This window comes from the organism of the source record quoted next, unplaced genomic scaffold (genome assembly GCF_019419815.1).
Source record: "Pyrus x bretschneideri cultivar Hongxiangsu unplaced genomic scaffold, Pyrus_bretschneideri_v1 Contig1, whole genome shotgun sequence".
Classification (NCBI taxonomy): domain Eukaryota; kingdom Viridiplantae; phylum Streptophyta; class Magnoliopsida; order Rosales; family Rosaceae; genus Pyrus; species Pyrus x bretschneideri.
The window spans coordinates 17,761,734-17,773,884 of NW_025999390.1; the positions used below are offsets into that span (position 1 = coordinate 17,761,734).

A 12,151-nucleotide genomic window follows, 5' to 3' on the forward strand; every position below is an offset into this window, starting at 1 on the left:
TAACAAACATGCCCTAACAGTCTTTGATGAGCACTGGCTCAGTGAACACGTTTGGTCTATCAACTATTATCAAATTAATATAGGTGATAAATTTGTCACTTAGTATTATGGTCTAGTGGTATTCCTCTTCACTTGTATGTGAGATGTGGAGCAAAAAATAATCACAAGGCGACACGTGAATTTTTGGTTAAAAGGACAAAGTTACCCCTGAGACAAACCGGTTGTCTTACGCGCGAGCAGTACACAATCATTCTTTAATCAAGCCAAGAGTGTCCAAAATAGGTAATAAATTCCAAATTAACTTATCCATCCTCATCTTAGGTAATTACTTCATAACCTACAAATTATTCCATATAAATGGAGATTAATTGGCTAATTAATGGATTAATTCCTAATTAATCCATTAAATCACCCATTTTCACACAAAAAACCTCTAAGGGCCGGCCACCTCCATTCCTTATATATATGACCCTATTTTCTCTAAAAAGCTAGGTCTTCACTCTTGCTAAAATTCTCCAAAACTCTCAAACACTTTTCTCTCTAAATTCTAACTTTGGCATCGGAGGTTCTTCGGCCAAAGCCCCCCCATTCATCGTGGGTGCGTGAGGCTCTTAGCCTTAACCTATGGTGTTAATTGTTTTGTAGGTGCAATTTTGTCCAAGATCAAGAAGGCGGAAATTTGCATCCACATGAGTGGTATTAGGTTCGATTCTTGCCAAAGGTGAATTTGAACCATATTCTTGCTAGCCACTGTGAGGTTTAGCCTATTCTCCCACCCCCTTAGTGTAGATCATTTGTTAAAAAAGAATATATATATATATATATATATATATATATGATAAGTTTACAAGCTATATATTTCACACCTCTCACTAACACTCTCAGAAAAATTGAACAATGAAATAAACGGGAGTAACAACTTTTTGAGAAAACAACGCATACTGATTATTGAATAGAGATTACAATTCTAGTTGTTGAATACATTTCAATAAATAAATAAATAATATAGCTCCCAAAATCAAAGATATCTGCTACATAGATGTAAATGGTAAAAAACATGCTTAGCTAAAAATATAAAAAAAGCTGTGATGTCAATCGTCCATTATCTCACCAATATGTAATTATTGGTATTTATTTTGGTTTGGACTTACAACACAAATCGACATTCAATAATACCCTTACTGATTGAGGATTTCCTTTACAGGGAAAAACGAAATTATTAACTTCTTAACTTTCTTAAATAGAAATATCAAAGCATGAGAAAATCCCGCATACGAAGGAAGCTGTAGGAGCCCAAATACAGACACAGGAAGAAAGGCAGCAACATAAAGGAGAGACCTTGTCAATTCCTCATCGAGATGAATCAAGAGCACAGCTGTAGCAGTGAACACGAGCATGGTCGTCACTAGCGAGAAGAAAAGAAAGGCAAATCCTAAATGCAGCCTGAGCGGAAGAGATTGGTGGAAGTTTTTGTACTCAAACGGAGATGTCAAGATCGAGAGAAACGTGACGAGAGAAGACAACGAGCTGATGAGCGAGACAACGTCTGTGATGATAAAGGTAGTGAAGAAAGGGGAATGTCGAAGAACAGGAGCACCGCCTGAACTGTAACCCCCAGGAGCAGTGTAGGCGGCTGCAAAGACCACAGTGGCCACTAGAGCTGCCACGGCCGAGCATGACTGAGCAGTTCCTCTTATCCATGTTTGTGCCGACTGAAGAAGCTTTGCATGCTCACTATTGAAGAGCTCCTCCGCTGTCATACCCATGTTGTTGCGGTGCATCATGTAATGAGGAGGCATTATCTTTCTCACGCGCTACCAACAAATTGGTAAAACTAAATATTAATGTATGAATTAACCATTTCAATTCTTAGTCTAGCATATTTTTGTTTCCAATATGAATAAAAGGAAGGCTCATTATGTTTTTTTTTTTTTTATTTTAATTTTTGATGAGAAGACTCATTAGATTTTAGGTGGCTCATATTAACTGTAGAATATATTCAATTAATTATTTGCAACAAAATTGTGTAATTTCCCATAATTTTGATAATTCAAATTAAACTATGTTTGCCCAAGATGAATAATAGTTTGTTCGAACTGATGGAATGTTTCCCCAAGTTCGAATTTCTTGTTCCGTAATTTATATATATGTAGATGAATTTAATGTTAAAATATCCCTTGTATAAAAAACCGTGAAAGAGAATATAACTAAGGCCAGAGTCACTCACCACCATCCAACGTAATTCTTCTTGCAATTGCAATGCAGGACCACTTACACGTTGAGTGTCTGGAGAGTAATATGTCATATCTGCAGCTTAATGCAATAAGGTATTTCCATCCCTGTCAATCCTCGAAGTTAACCTCGACGTTATCATTCTGCTTCTCTTCACAAGCCTGTATATCTGCAACTGACGATGCTTAATTGACATATGCAAAATGTTTTGTTGATTGCCGATATTGTGCGCCTCAACCGCCTGAGGATGTACCTCAAGCATCTTTTTCACAAGAGATAATATTCCGGTGCTAGTTGCTATAAGCAGTGGGGTGTAGTTATAAATAGTGGATTTTTTTGTTCCTCTTCCATCACCACCAATACCAGCACGATCTTTCTGTGAGGACACCAAGGAAATTGTCTTGTCTTTTTCTGTTTTCTTACTTTCTACCCATGAATAGTCTTTCTCTACGAGCAGATGAGTGAGCTCGGACAGTGATTTTTCATTTTTTATTTGCTTCACGATCGAAAACACTCGAGGCCATCCTGTGTATGATTGATCATGCATATATAGGATTAAAATTATTAACAATATAATTAACTTTGTTTTCACTATCATGCATGCATAGTGATTTTCTTTTCTGTTTCTCTTTACCGGAATTTTATGGTTAAGGTTGTACCGGGACCCCTTCATGTTTCATATTTTAAGGCTTACGTGGTTTACCAAAAATAAAAATAAAAATAAATTTAAAAGGCTTAAGTGAAAAGAACTTAAAACAATTTTGGAAAGGAGATCCCATTTTTGTACTACATTTGTGTCATTAAATGTGATAAGTGATGTGTACATGTCATGTTAATTAATGAATTTCTCTCATTACATGTATCACTTGCCATATGAGTACCCTAATAATTTTTGGTCTTTAGTTTTCATTTTTTTTTTCTGTCTTTCCTTATCCATTTTCTACATCTCTTCCCATCCTTCCTCACTATTCTATTTCCCACATTTCTGTGTACGTAGGTTTCATCTATTTCTAGTACAATGATAACTAAAAACTCAAAAAATAAATGATTAGTAAGGGGCTAGTAACGCTTTCTAACTAGAGCTTCTCCAATGAGTTCCTTGCTAAAATTTAGTGATAGTTAAAACAATTTCATATTCAATCCTCTAGTAGCTCCTACATCTGAGAAGGGAAAAAGAAGCTCCTAATGACTCTAGCATTAATTACTACTATGTTAGTAGTATTTGAAATTAAAATTAATTTCTATTGGTTCATAGTCTTTTTAATCAAAATAGGGAGTATGATTGGAGAGGTATGAACACATGTGAACATGTTCTGCTAGAATATGAGCATAAGTGTAGGTGTATACTGGTCAGTCGTTTTAGTTTAAATTAGTTTAGAAAAGACTTATTGGAATTGATTGTCCTAGTTAATAAAGGATTAAAACTATGAATTGATCCTAAATTACTCACTTGTATTATAAATGGGAGGCAATCTGGTTTCCTACAAAAATTCTAATGGAGAATCGCAAGGACATATTATTTGTCAATATAAGTAGTAGTAGTCACTGCTCTCACAGAAAAATACTCTAATTATATTGGACCAAAGACATTGTTTAATTGAGTAGTGTGCATCTAGCAGAGAGAAGAAACTTACTATTAAAGTCGACTATAACTTCATCTTCTTTGATTTGTAAAGGTCATATTTATTCTTACTTGTTCATCATTTAGTCTATATAATTAAGAATTGAACAAAGCATACAATTCATAGGAGCAAAACAACAAAAGACAATAATATATTACGTTCGATTTATTATATTCGAGGTTTGAGATTTACTTACTTGTGAGCGTCTTCGACAAGCAAGCTGCGGGAAGCTGTGGAATCCATCTGCTCTCTATATCACCGTCCCCATCAACATTATCATCTTCAGAGAGGCCTGAATAATATATGTATTTAAGATAGAAGGGGAAGCAGAAATATGATCTCATCCTATAAATTATATTCTTGCACTCCATTAGCAGGAGTAAAACAACTGTTTTTACTAGAGTACAGGTAATTTGTATTGTTAAAGTGTTCTGAAATTGTTTAATCCGAATATCATGTACATAGTATTACATACTGGCTGCTAGATTAAAGTCCTATGTTATATATGCATGTGGAATGAAGCTACGGAGAACATAAAAAGAGATTAGAGAGAAATGGAGTTTTTTTTTTTTTTTTTTATGTTTTTAATTATTGTTATTTACTGTACACATTATTGTATTTAATGTAAGCGGGGGACATAATTGGGAGTTTATTTCGATGTGGTATACAATTCCTCTTCTCTTAAATAATAGTATAGACACGTACATTTATGAATAAGCATCTTCCATAAGCTTTTGCAATAGTAAACTTGGAAGGCAGATGGCATCTGGGCTAGCAATTGAAGGCTTGTGAAACCATCGTCTTCCCTTCTTTTTGCTAGACATGGGTACTTTTTCAGTAACCAAATAGCAGTTTCTGCATTATATATCAAAAGTGGAAACAGAAAAGAAGAAAGAATGTTAATCAAACAACTAAATGACTTATTTTCGCAATTTAGCGGATTTTTGCGAAAGTAAATATTATGATAGCCTCTTCCCACACATCTACCCGTGTGTCAATTGGTTATTTAATATTTTACTCTTTTATTAAAAAATTGTATTACATTCTTTTTAAATAAAAATAAAAATAGATACGTTAGAAACTACCCTCCTGTGCGAGAGGTAATTTCATTTTGGATTTTACAATTTTGTCTCTTAGGCGTTCCATAGTGGGATTGAAAAAGTGAGTGTGATACCACTATATTGGACTCATATAGAAATCATACTCGTATAATAGACAGAAAAATTTGAGTATGAGACTAATATATTGAACTCACACTAGTGTGGCCATAGTCTTATTGGTATCAAACTCAAGTTTCCTGATTCCTATATTTAGGTATCACGCTCACTTAAACTACTGTGGAATGTCTTATTACTAATTAAATTACATTCTTTGAAAATTAAAGAGAAGAGGGGCATTTTTCAAAAGTACACAAAGATGACACACTTCCACAAACTCTAAATAACATACGCCTTGGAGGAGCCCCACCAATATATAAACAAGCCCAACTATATATATTAATTATTGTCTAACTTCGATGAATAATTCTATTTTGAATGTTGAGAGAGAGAGACCAAAATGTTGGTTAATGACAGCGATATGAAGAACGGACATGCGATCAACGTATCTGGTTAAGTGATGCTCTATAGTCACAACTTGTTTGTTGAAAAAGTCCATCAATTTTGTGTGACCGTAAGAAGCTGCCCTGTAGAACGGCGTTTCTCCTAACTTGTTCTCAATCTCCACAATACGTCTAGAGCTAGCATCAACATCCGGCTCATACTCATTGTCTTGGTCAGCATCCCGTTTAGCAATTAGCTCTCTCCTTGTGCGGTTATCGTGGCTTACCAACAGCATTGCCGCTTTCAGGTTTCCCGATGCCGCCACCTCGTGGAGGATGGTGTTCCCGTGGCTATTCTCCAGCACCAAGGCATTCCGTAATTCCGAGGGTCGTCGTTGGTCGCCGTTGTCACAAGGGAAATCAAGAATTCAAGCACGTCGCTCCGCCCGGCAAAGGCTACGACGTGAAGTACAGTGTCGTCATTCGTTGTCAATGGACTGAATACCTCTTCCCAGTTTCCCTTATAGTATTGTTTCAGGCGTTCCCAGTTGTCGTACATGGCCCATTGATATGGCCATTTTGTTCGACTCAGTGCCTCTCCCTCTCTATCTATTTTCTCATCTTCTTCCCTCTGTTTCTTCAACCTCTCCATATCTCTCTCTTTCATCTCTCTCTCTCTCTCTCTCTCTCTCTCTCTCTCTCTCTCTCGTACAGTTTACAAAGTGAGTACTGTATGAGACTCATTTGCTTCATTGATAGTCCATATTCTGGCCTTTTTTCTGTACAATCTTCACCATCAGGCTAGCTAGATGGTAAGCTGCACATAGGTACGTTGCTTAATCAAGAAACAATGTTAAAGAACAACTACAAAGTTCTCTACGATTATTAAATATGCAATTTTCATCAAAGAATTAGATGCTTTCGAACTATATAATGTCAAAAGCTGAAAAATGAGAGTTTTGAAAAGATTCAAAGCTACCAGCTGTCTCCTTCCCAGCCTTATGGTAAAGTGTGTAGCATTGATCCTCATGGTTTCGGTTTTCAAGGCTGGTATCGCAGAGAAAGAAGATAAGTAATTATGATTCAAACCCAAGAAGAAGATTAGAAGTGAAGAAAAGTAAGAAAAAAACACAACTAGCTTTGTTTTGTTTCCTTGAGAAGTTGAAAAAAAGGTGACAAAAATCTTGGCTTGCTTCGTTACTTTTTCTTTGAGTTCTTGCTTTTTTAGTAGGGAGACTAAATTTTTAAACTAAATTTGTAAACTAAAAGATGTGTCACTAATATGAAATAAGCACGGTAATCAAAACTTAAGTAATAATTCAATCATAACCATCCATATCATTTGGTTTACAAAATTTGGTTTAGAAATTTAGTCTCCCTAACATTACCCTTATTTTTTAGGGGAGGATGATATTCTAGCCTTTAATGTTGGCTACGAAAGATTTTTCAATGTGTCGGGGTCTAAGGTTGCGGGAGGAAATCTTAATTGAGTGAAAAAGTAATTAATCAAGGTTAATTTTGTTGACTTTTTGTATATTCTTATTATCTTGGGATTCTTAATTTAGCATGATTTCATGTAAATTAGTTCTTAGTTCTTTCCTTATTGATATGATTGTATCATCTTATGAATTCCTCCTTGAGAGATGAATAGACATATAATACACAATTCCAAAAGCATTCTCTTCGGCGCCAAAGTCATGTCGTGAAAATAGGAAAAAACTTAGCTGTGCGCGATAGCATTGCCGCGACTCAGCTATGTTTGATGCTCCGTTGACCAGTGAGTGACTATCATCAGTTGCTAACTATAGATTAGCAAGCGACTGTTGTAATTACTACTCCTCTCTAAATTTGAAACGAACAGCAAGCGACGTGTGTCGTTACTGCACATATTTCTTTGAAACCACGAACGCATCGCCTCCATTGCATCGGAAAACGTGACCCATTGATCCATTCCTGCACATGTTCTCACAGAAGAAAAAAAACAAAAAACAAAAAAAAAAAGGAAATAATATTGTTTGTTCAAAAAAAAAGGAAAAAAAAAAAGAAGGAAAAAGAAAACAAAAGAAAAAAAAGATAAAGATAAAGAAAAAGAAAAAGAAAATATTTGATTTTTGTTGCAGTTATATTTAGAATAGGAATGTGATTGTGTAAATCCTAGTAGATATGAGAATGTATCTTACATTCCTATTAGTAGTAAATTACCTATTAAGAGTTGTAATAACACACACCCACAATTGCATATCTCTCTTTCTCTCTAATATTGCAGCACCTTTCTCACTCTCTATGGCCTCCATAATTGTTCAGTAAATTATGCCTATAACACGTTATCAGCACACTCTTACGCTACCCTAAAGAGAGTTTATTCTTCAATCAGGAGAGTATTACGTTTTAATCATTCTTTTTATGATTAATTTACTATTTTATTAAATTGATTTACATGCTATTAATTCAATTTAATTTTTCTATGTTGAATGTGATACAACACATTGGAGATACAATTCCGGCTTTCCGAGAAGGGTCTTTTACAAATTCAAAGTCTTTTGTCGTTTTCTGCTAATCAGGTACGCTTAAAATAAAAGAAGATATTTGAAACGTCCACGAAGCATGAAAACATTCCCTATGATGTATGAACCCCCCAATGTTTACATTTTCCTTCCAATATATATATTGTATATGTTCATTTATTTTTCAATATATATATATATATATATTTGTTTCATGCATCGTACAATTAAATTGTTATGTAGAATATGTGAGTCAAAGTACAAAATTAAATTAGAAGCATATTTAGGGTTTCCTAAACCCTAGAGGATTTCGAAAGAAATAGGAGAACTTGGACATGGTGTGGCACACCCATCGCACCACTGTGGCACTGTGTATACAACCAGGCCGTGTACCTGGTCTGGGTTCCTTCACCACGGGCCTGCAGCCCTGCCCACACCAGCGCCCGCAAGCCTTTATGCTTGCTGGACCTCTCTGTTGCCTCGGCCTGCAGCCAATTCCACCAGCCCAGTCGGCTGGGTCCTCTCCCACAAGAACGCGTCTGCCACCCCACGGGGCTGGGCCTTGTCCCACGTGCACAAAGCTTGCAGCCTAGTTTTCCTGGGCCTGACCGTGACCCTTACCCCCCCCCCCCCTTTTTCGGTCCAAACAAAGAACCCAGCTACGGCTGGGGTTCTTCCCACTCCCGTAAGGCCCTTGGGCCTATTTTTAATTGGACCCGTGGCCTGAAGTCCACCCCATGGCCTTAGGGCCTTGCCTACTCACGGCACCCAGCCCAAATATTTTTGGGGCTATTTCGACCAATAATATTATTTTAATATTATTTAGCTTCTATGATCGACCTCGAATGGTCTCAATCTATTGAATTAATTAAAAGTGATCTGCAGTCCATTAATCTGATAATGAATCCAAAATTATTGACCTGAAGATCACTTTTTAGACATTAACGATTCAATAATTTATTTTTATACTTTGAACCGTCACATACTTTCGTAGTAACAAAGCTCACACTTGAGTTCCCGAAGAAACTCAAATCCACTATACTTAATAAGCTTATTGCATTATGTATGTCTTACAGAAACCTCTCATTATGAACTAATTGTTCATAAAACTAAATTGAACTTGTAGTTTCAAATTTAGTGCCTTTGAAACCTGAAGTTTTCATAAAATAATACACCCATGAAAACCCGACATTTTTCATGAAAACCATGTCTTAGCACTCAAATGTTCTAACTTTGATGCTTATGGTTGATTCATTCCCATAACACTAATCACAATCTTATTCCTTCCAATTCAATGGATTGTCAAACTGTAACAAGTTCGATTTTCTTGGTGTGGACATTTCTAGGGGTGGAAAAAATTCCCAAAAATCCCGAACCGAACCGAAAAAATCCCGATCCCAAACCAAAAATTTCCCAAACCGAAATTCCCGAAATTTTAGGGATGCTATCCCGAACCAATCCCAAAATTTCGGTATGGGATTCGGGATTGGCTTCTCGATATTTCGGGAATCCCATACCAAACCGAAAATATATAATATTAATTATTAGATATATATTTATACTATATATTTATTTATTATTCTTTTATAATTGATGCTAGGAGTTTCTAATTCATGCTCTGCAACGGCATGCCCTACACCTTGCATATTTTTCATGTTCTGTTTGATATTCATGTGGATTTTATTATTGCTGCTGCCATGGCTGATGATTTCAGAAGGCTTGATTCTTTTGTCTCTCAACAGATTGCAAAAAGTTTGATTTTCTTGGTGTGGACATTTCTAATAGAAACCACTTTATGTGGGGTACAAGATGTGAATCTCCACTTGACTATCAAGAATTTGAGAAACCATTGAAGCTAACAATGGCAAGGAAGAGCTAAATAAGCCTCCGCCATGATCTTCATTTGAAGACTTATGCCCGAAGCATTATCAATGGAAATACCTCCCGAACAAAGATTCCATGGCTCTTTGGCTCGCTCCTATGGACCGTGTGATCATGCGACATATTGCCCGAAACCCACCATGATTACGTCCATGAATGAGTACAATTCTGAAGTTTATAAATCCGATCAAATTTTGACTGGAGAATATTTTTCTCGTCTTTCCATGTTTCTCACTCGCCCCTGAAGCAGTGTAGAAAGCAGAAGTTTACCACATTCTCAAATTTGATTACTACCATAAATATATGGTATAATCAGGGTCTGCCAAGGTGTGGCATCATGCCCAAAGTGTGATCCTTGGCACCTAAGACCTAAAACTTTAAGAATAAGGGATAATATTTGCGAACTTTAACCTTGTAGAATGTTCTTCCATCTTGATGGAATAGATCATTGGTTATGCACATGTTCGTGCCCGTACCAATGTTGTTAAGGAGTACATTCTATTAGTCAATATGTGGGAATATTTTTGCTCCACCAAACACCATTGGAAAAGCCGAATTTTGACATAGATGGCCTTGTTGGCCGAATCCCTTTAGTAAACCTTTTACTTTGTGAACATTTTTCCATGTTCTTGGATTCAAGTTTGGTGTATGTTTTACTTATTGATAATCTTATTGATATTGTCCTCGAATGTGAGTTAATTGAATCATGTTTCTTATTACATGTGACCGATTCAATTAAACACGTGATTTGGTTGAAATGTGGGAAAGTTAGTTGTTTGGATGAATGCATACTACGCACACTAACTTTACACCTAAATCACATATCTAACAATGACTTCAGGTCTATCCAACCTGATTAAGAGCATTGGCACGCTCCTCGTTTTATGAATGGTACTGGACCACCATTTAAGGGACCTTAAATTCTCCCTAATGTTGAGTTTTTAAGGATATTCGAGATGACAATGATCATAAATGAATCAACTGAAGAAAACAGAGTGAAATATCTATGCATCACCTCTAAGAATGAGCCTGAAGCTTTGATTTGGGGCCAATGGGTTGTCTCCCAACTGCGAATACCACATGTGGCCGATCTGGAACCTGGTGATTGAGCAGTTTACTTGATTTGGCACGACTTTTTGGGACATTTAGGTCGAACAATAATGCTACAACGCATCTCCTTATCTGAAGTAAGGATGTTGTGCATACAAGCACACTTTGCCAAGCATGCTCATTAAGGAAATTGATTTTCTAAATCATCTCTCGCAAAGATACGAAACGACTCTCTTTTCACAATGGATTCAAGGGAATATATATGGACTAATCCAACCAAAATGCGGACCATATAAATACTTATGGTTTTGGTTGATGAATAGCCAAACTAGTCATATGTTTGTCCACACACATTGCTGCTAAACCTCATGGCCGATTAAGGGTTCACCACCCTACTTATCTCTTAAGATTCGGGAGACTAGATAATGTCGGAGAGTTTATATCGACGATTTTCGATAAAGTATTGCATATCGTTTTGGGTTTCTAATTGAACATCGAATTCCCATGTTCACCCTAAATAGCCTCGCCTAACGATCATATAACGCAATTTAAATGATCGCCCAAATTTTGGTAAAAGTATCAAGTTTTCGGTTTTTGCCTAGGGCTATGCAATCTTGTACGCAGTTATGTTGGTCTTCCTTGAGGCCTATTGCCACCCAACCTATATGACATTACAGTTGGTGACTAGGTACGAACTTGACGATTTTCATATTTACGCATTTGGGTGTGCATTCCATGTGCCAAGTTGCGCCGCCGCAACGTACCACTATGGGTCCTCAAAGAAGGATGTGTATCTTTTGTCGATCATGATTCTCCATCACACTAGCTCTCTTAGAGCCCTTGCATGCGATAACTTTACCGCTCATTTGCGGGTTATCACTTTAATGAGACAGTATTCCCGCCATTAGGGGGAGATAAGAACGTCAACGATCCTGTAAAACGACTCGAATTTGCGTGGACGTTACCCACTCTGTCTCATCTTGATCCCCATACCGCACATGTATGATAAGTAAGTGCGATGATTCTAGATTTCAGAATGTTGCTCCAGATGCATTCCTCTAATCTAGCTAAAGTGACGAGATCATATACCAGCTGCAAACATGCCTGCAAGGATAGATGTACTTAACGGAAGTCGAGTCAATATCCCTGGAAGGTGTGCCACACCCGTTGGACAGTTTGGATGCCCATGTTGGACAGTCTGGTACATCGGCGGATAACCAATCAATCTGTCTTGGCCTAAAGCACGACAGATCACTCGGTTCTTATGATTTACTTCCCTGGAAGAGGAAGACACAGCACACACTGAATCTAAACTCAATTGT

The 12,151-nt window shown here is 36.8% G+C and overlaps 1 pseudogene; it reads right to left on the bottom strand.

Moving 5' to 3' along the window:
- Nucleotides 1-1,156: 1,156 nt before the first annotated feature.
- LOC103939794 lies at nt 1,157-6,211 on the bottom strand (annotated as a pseudogene).
- Between the last annotated feature and the right edge of the window lie 5,940 nt (nt 6,212-12,151).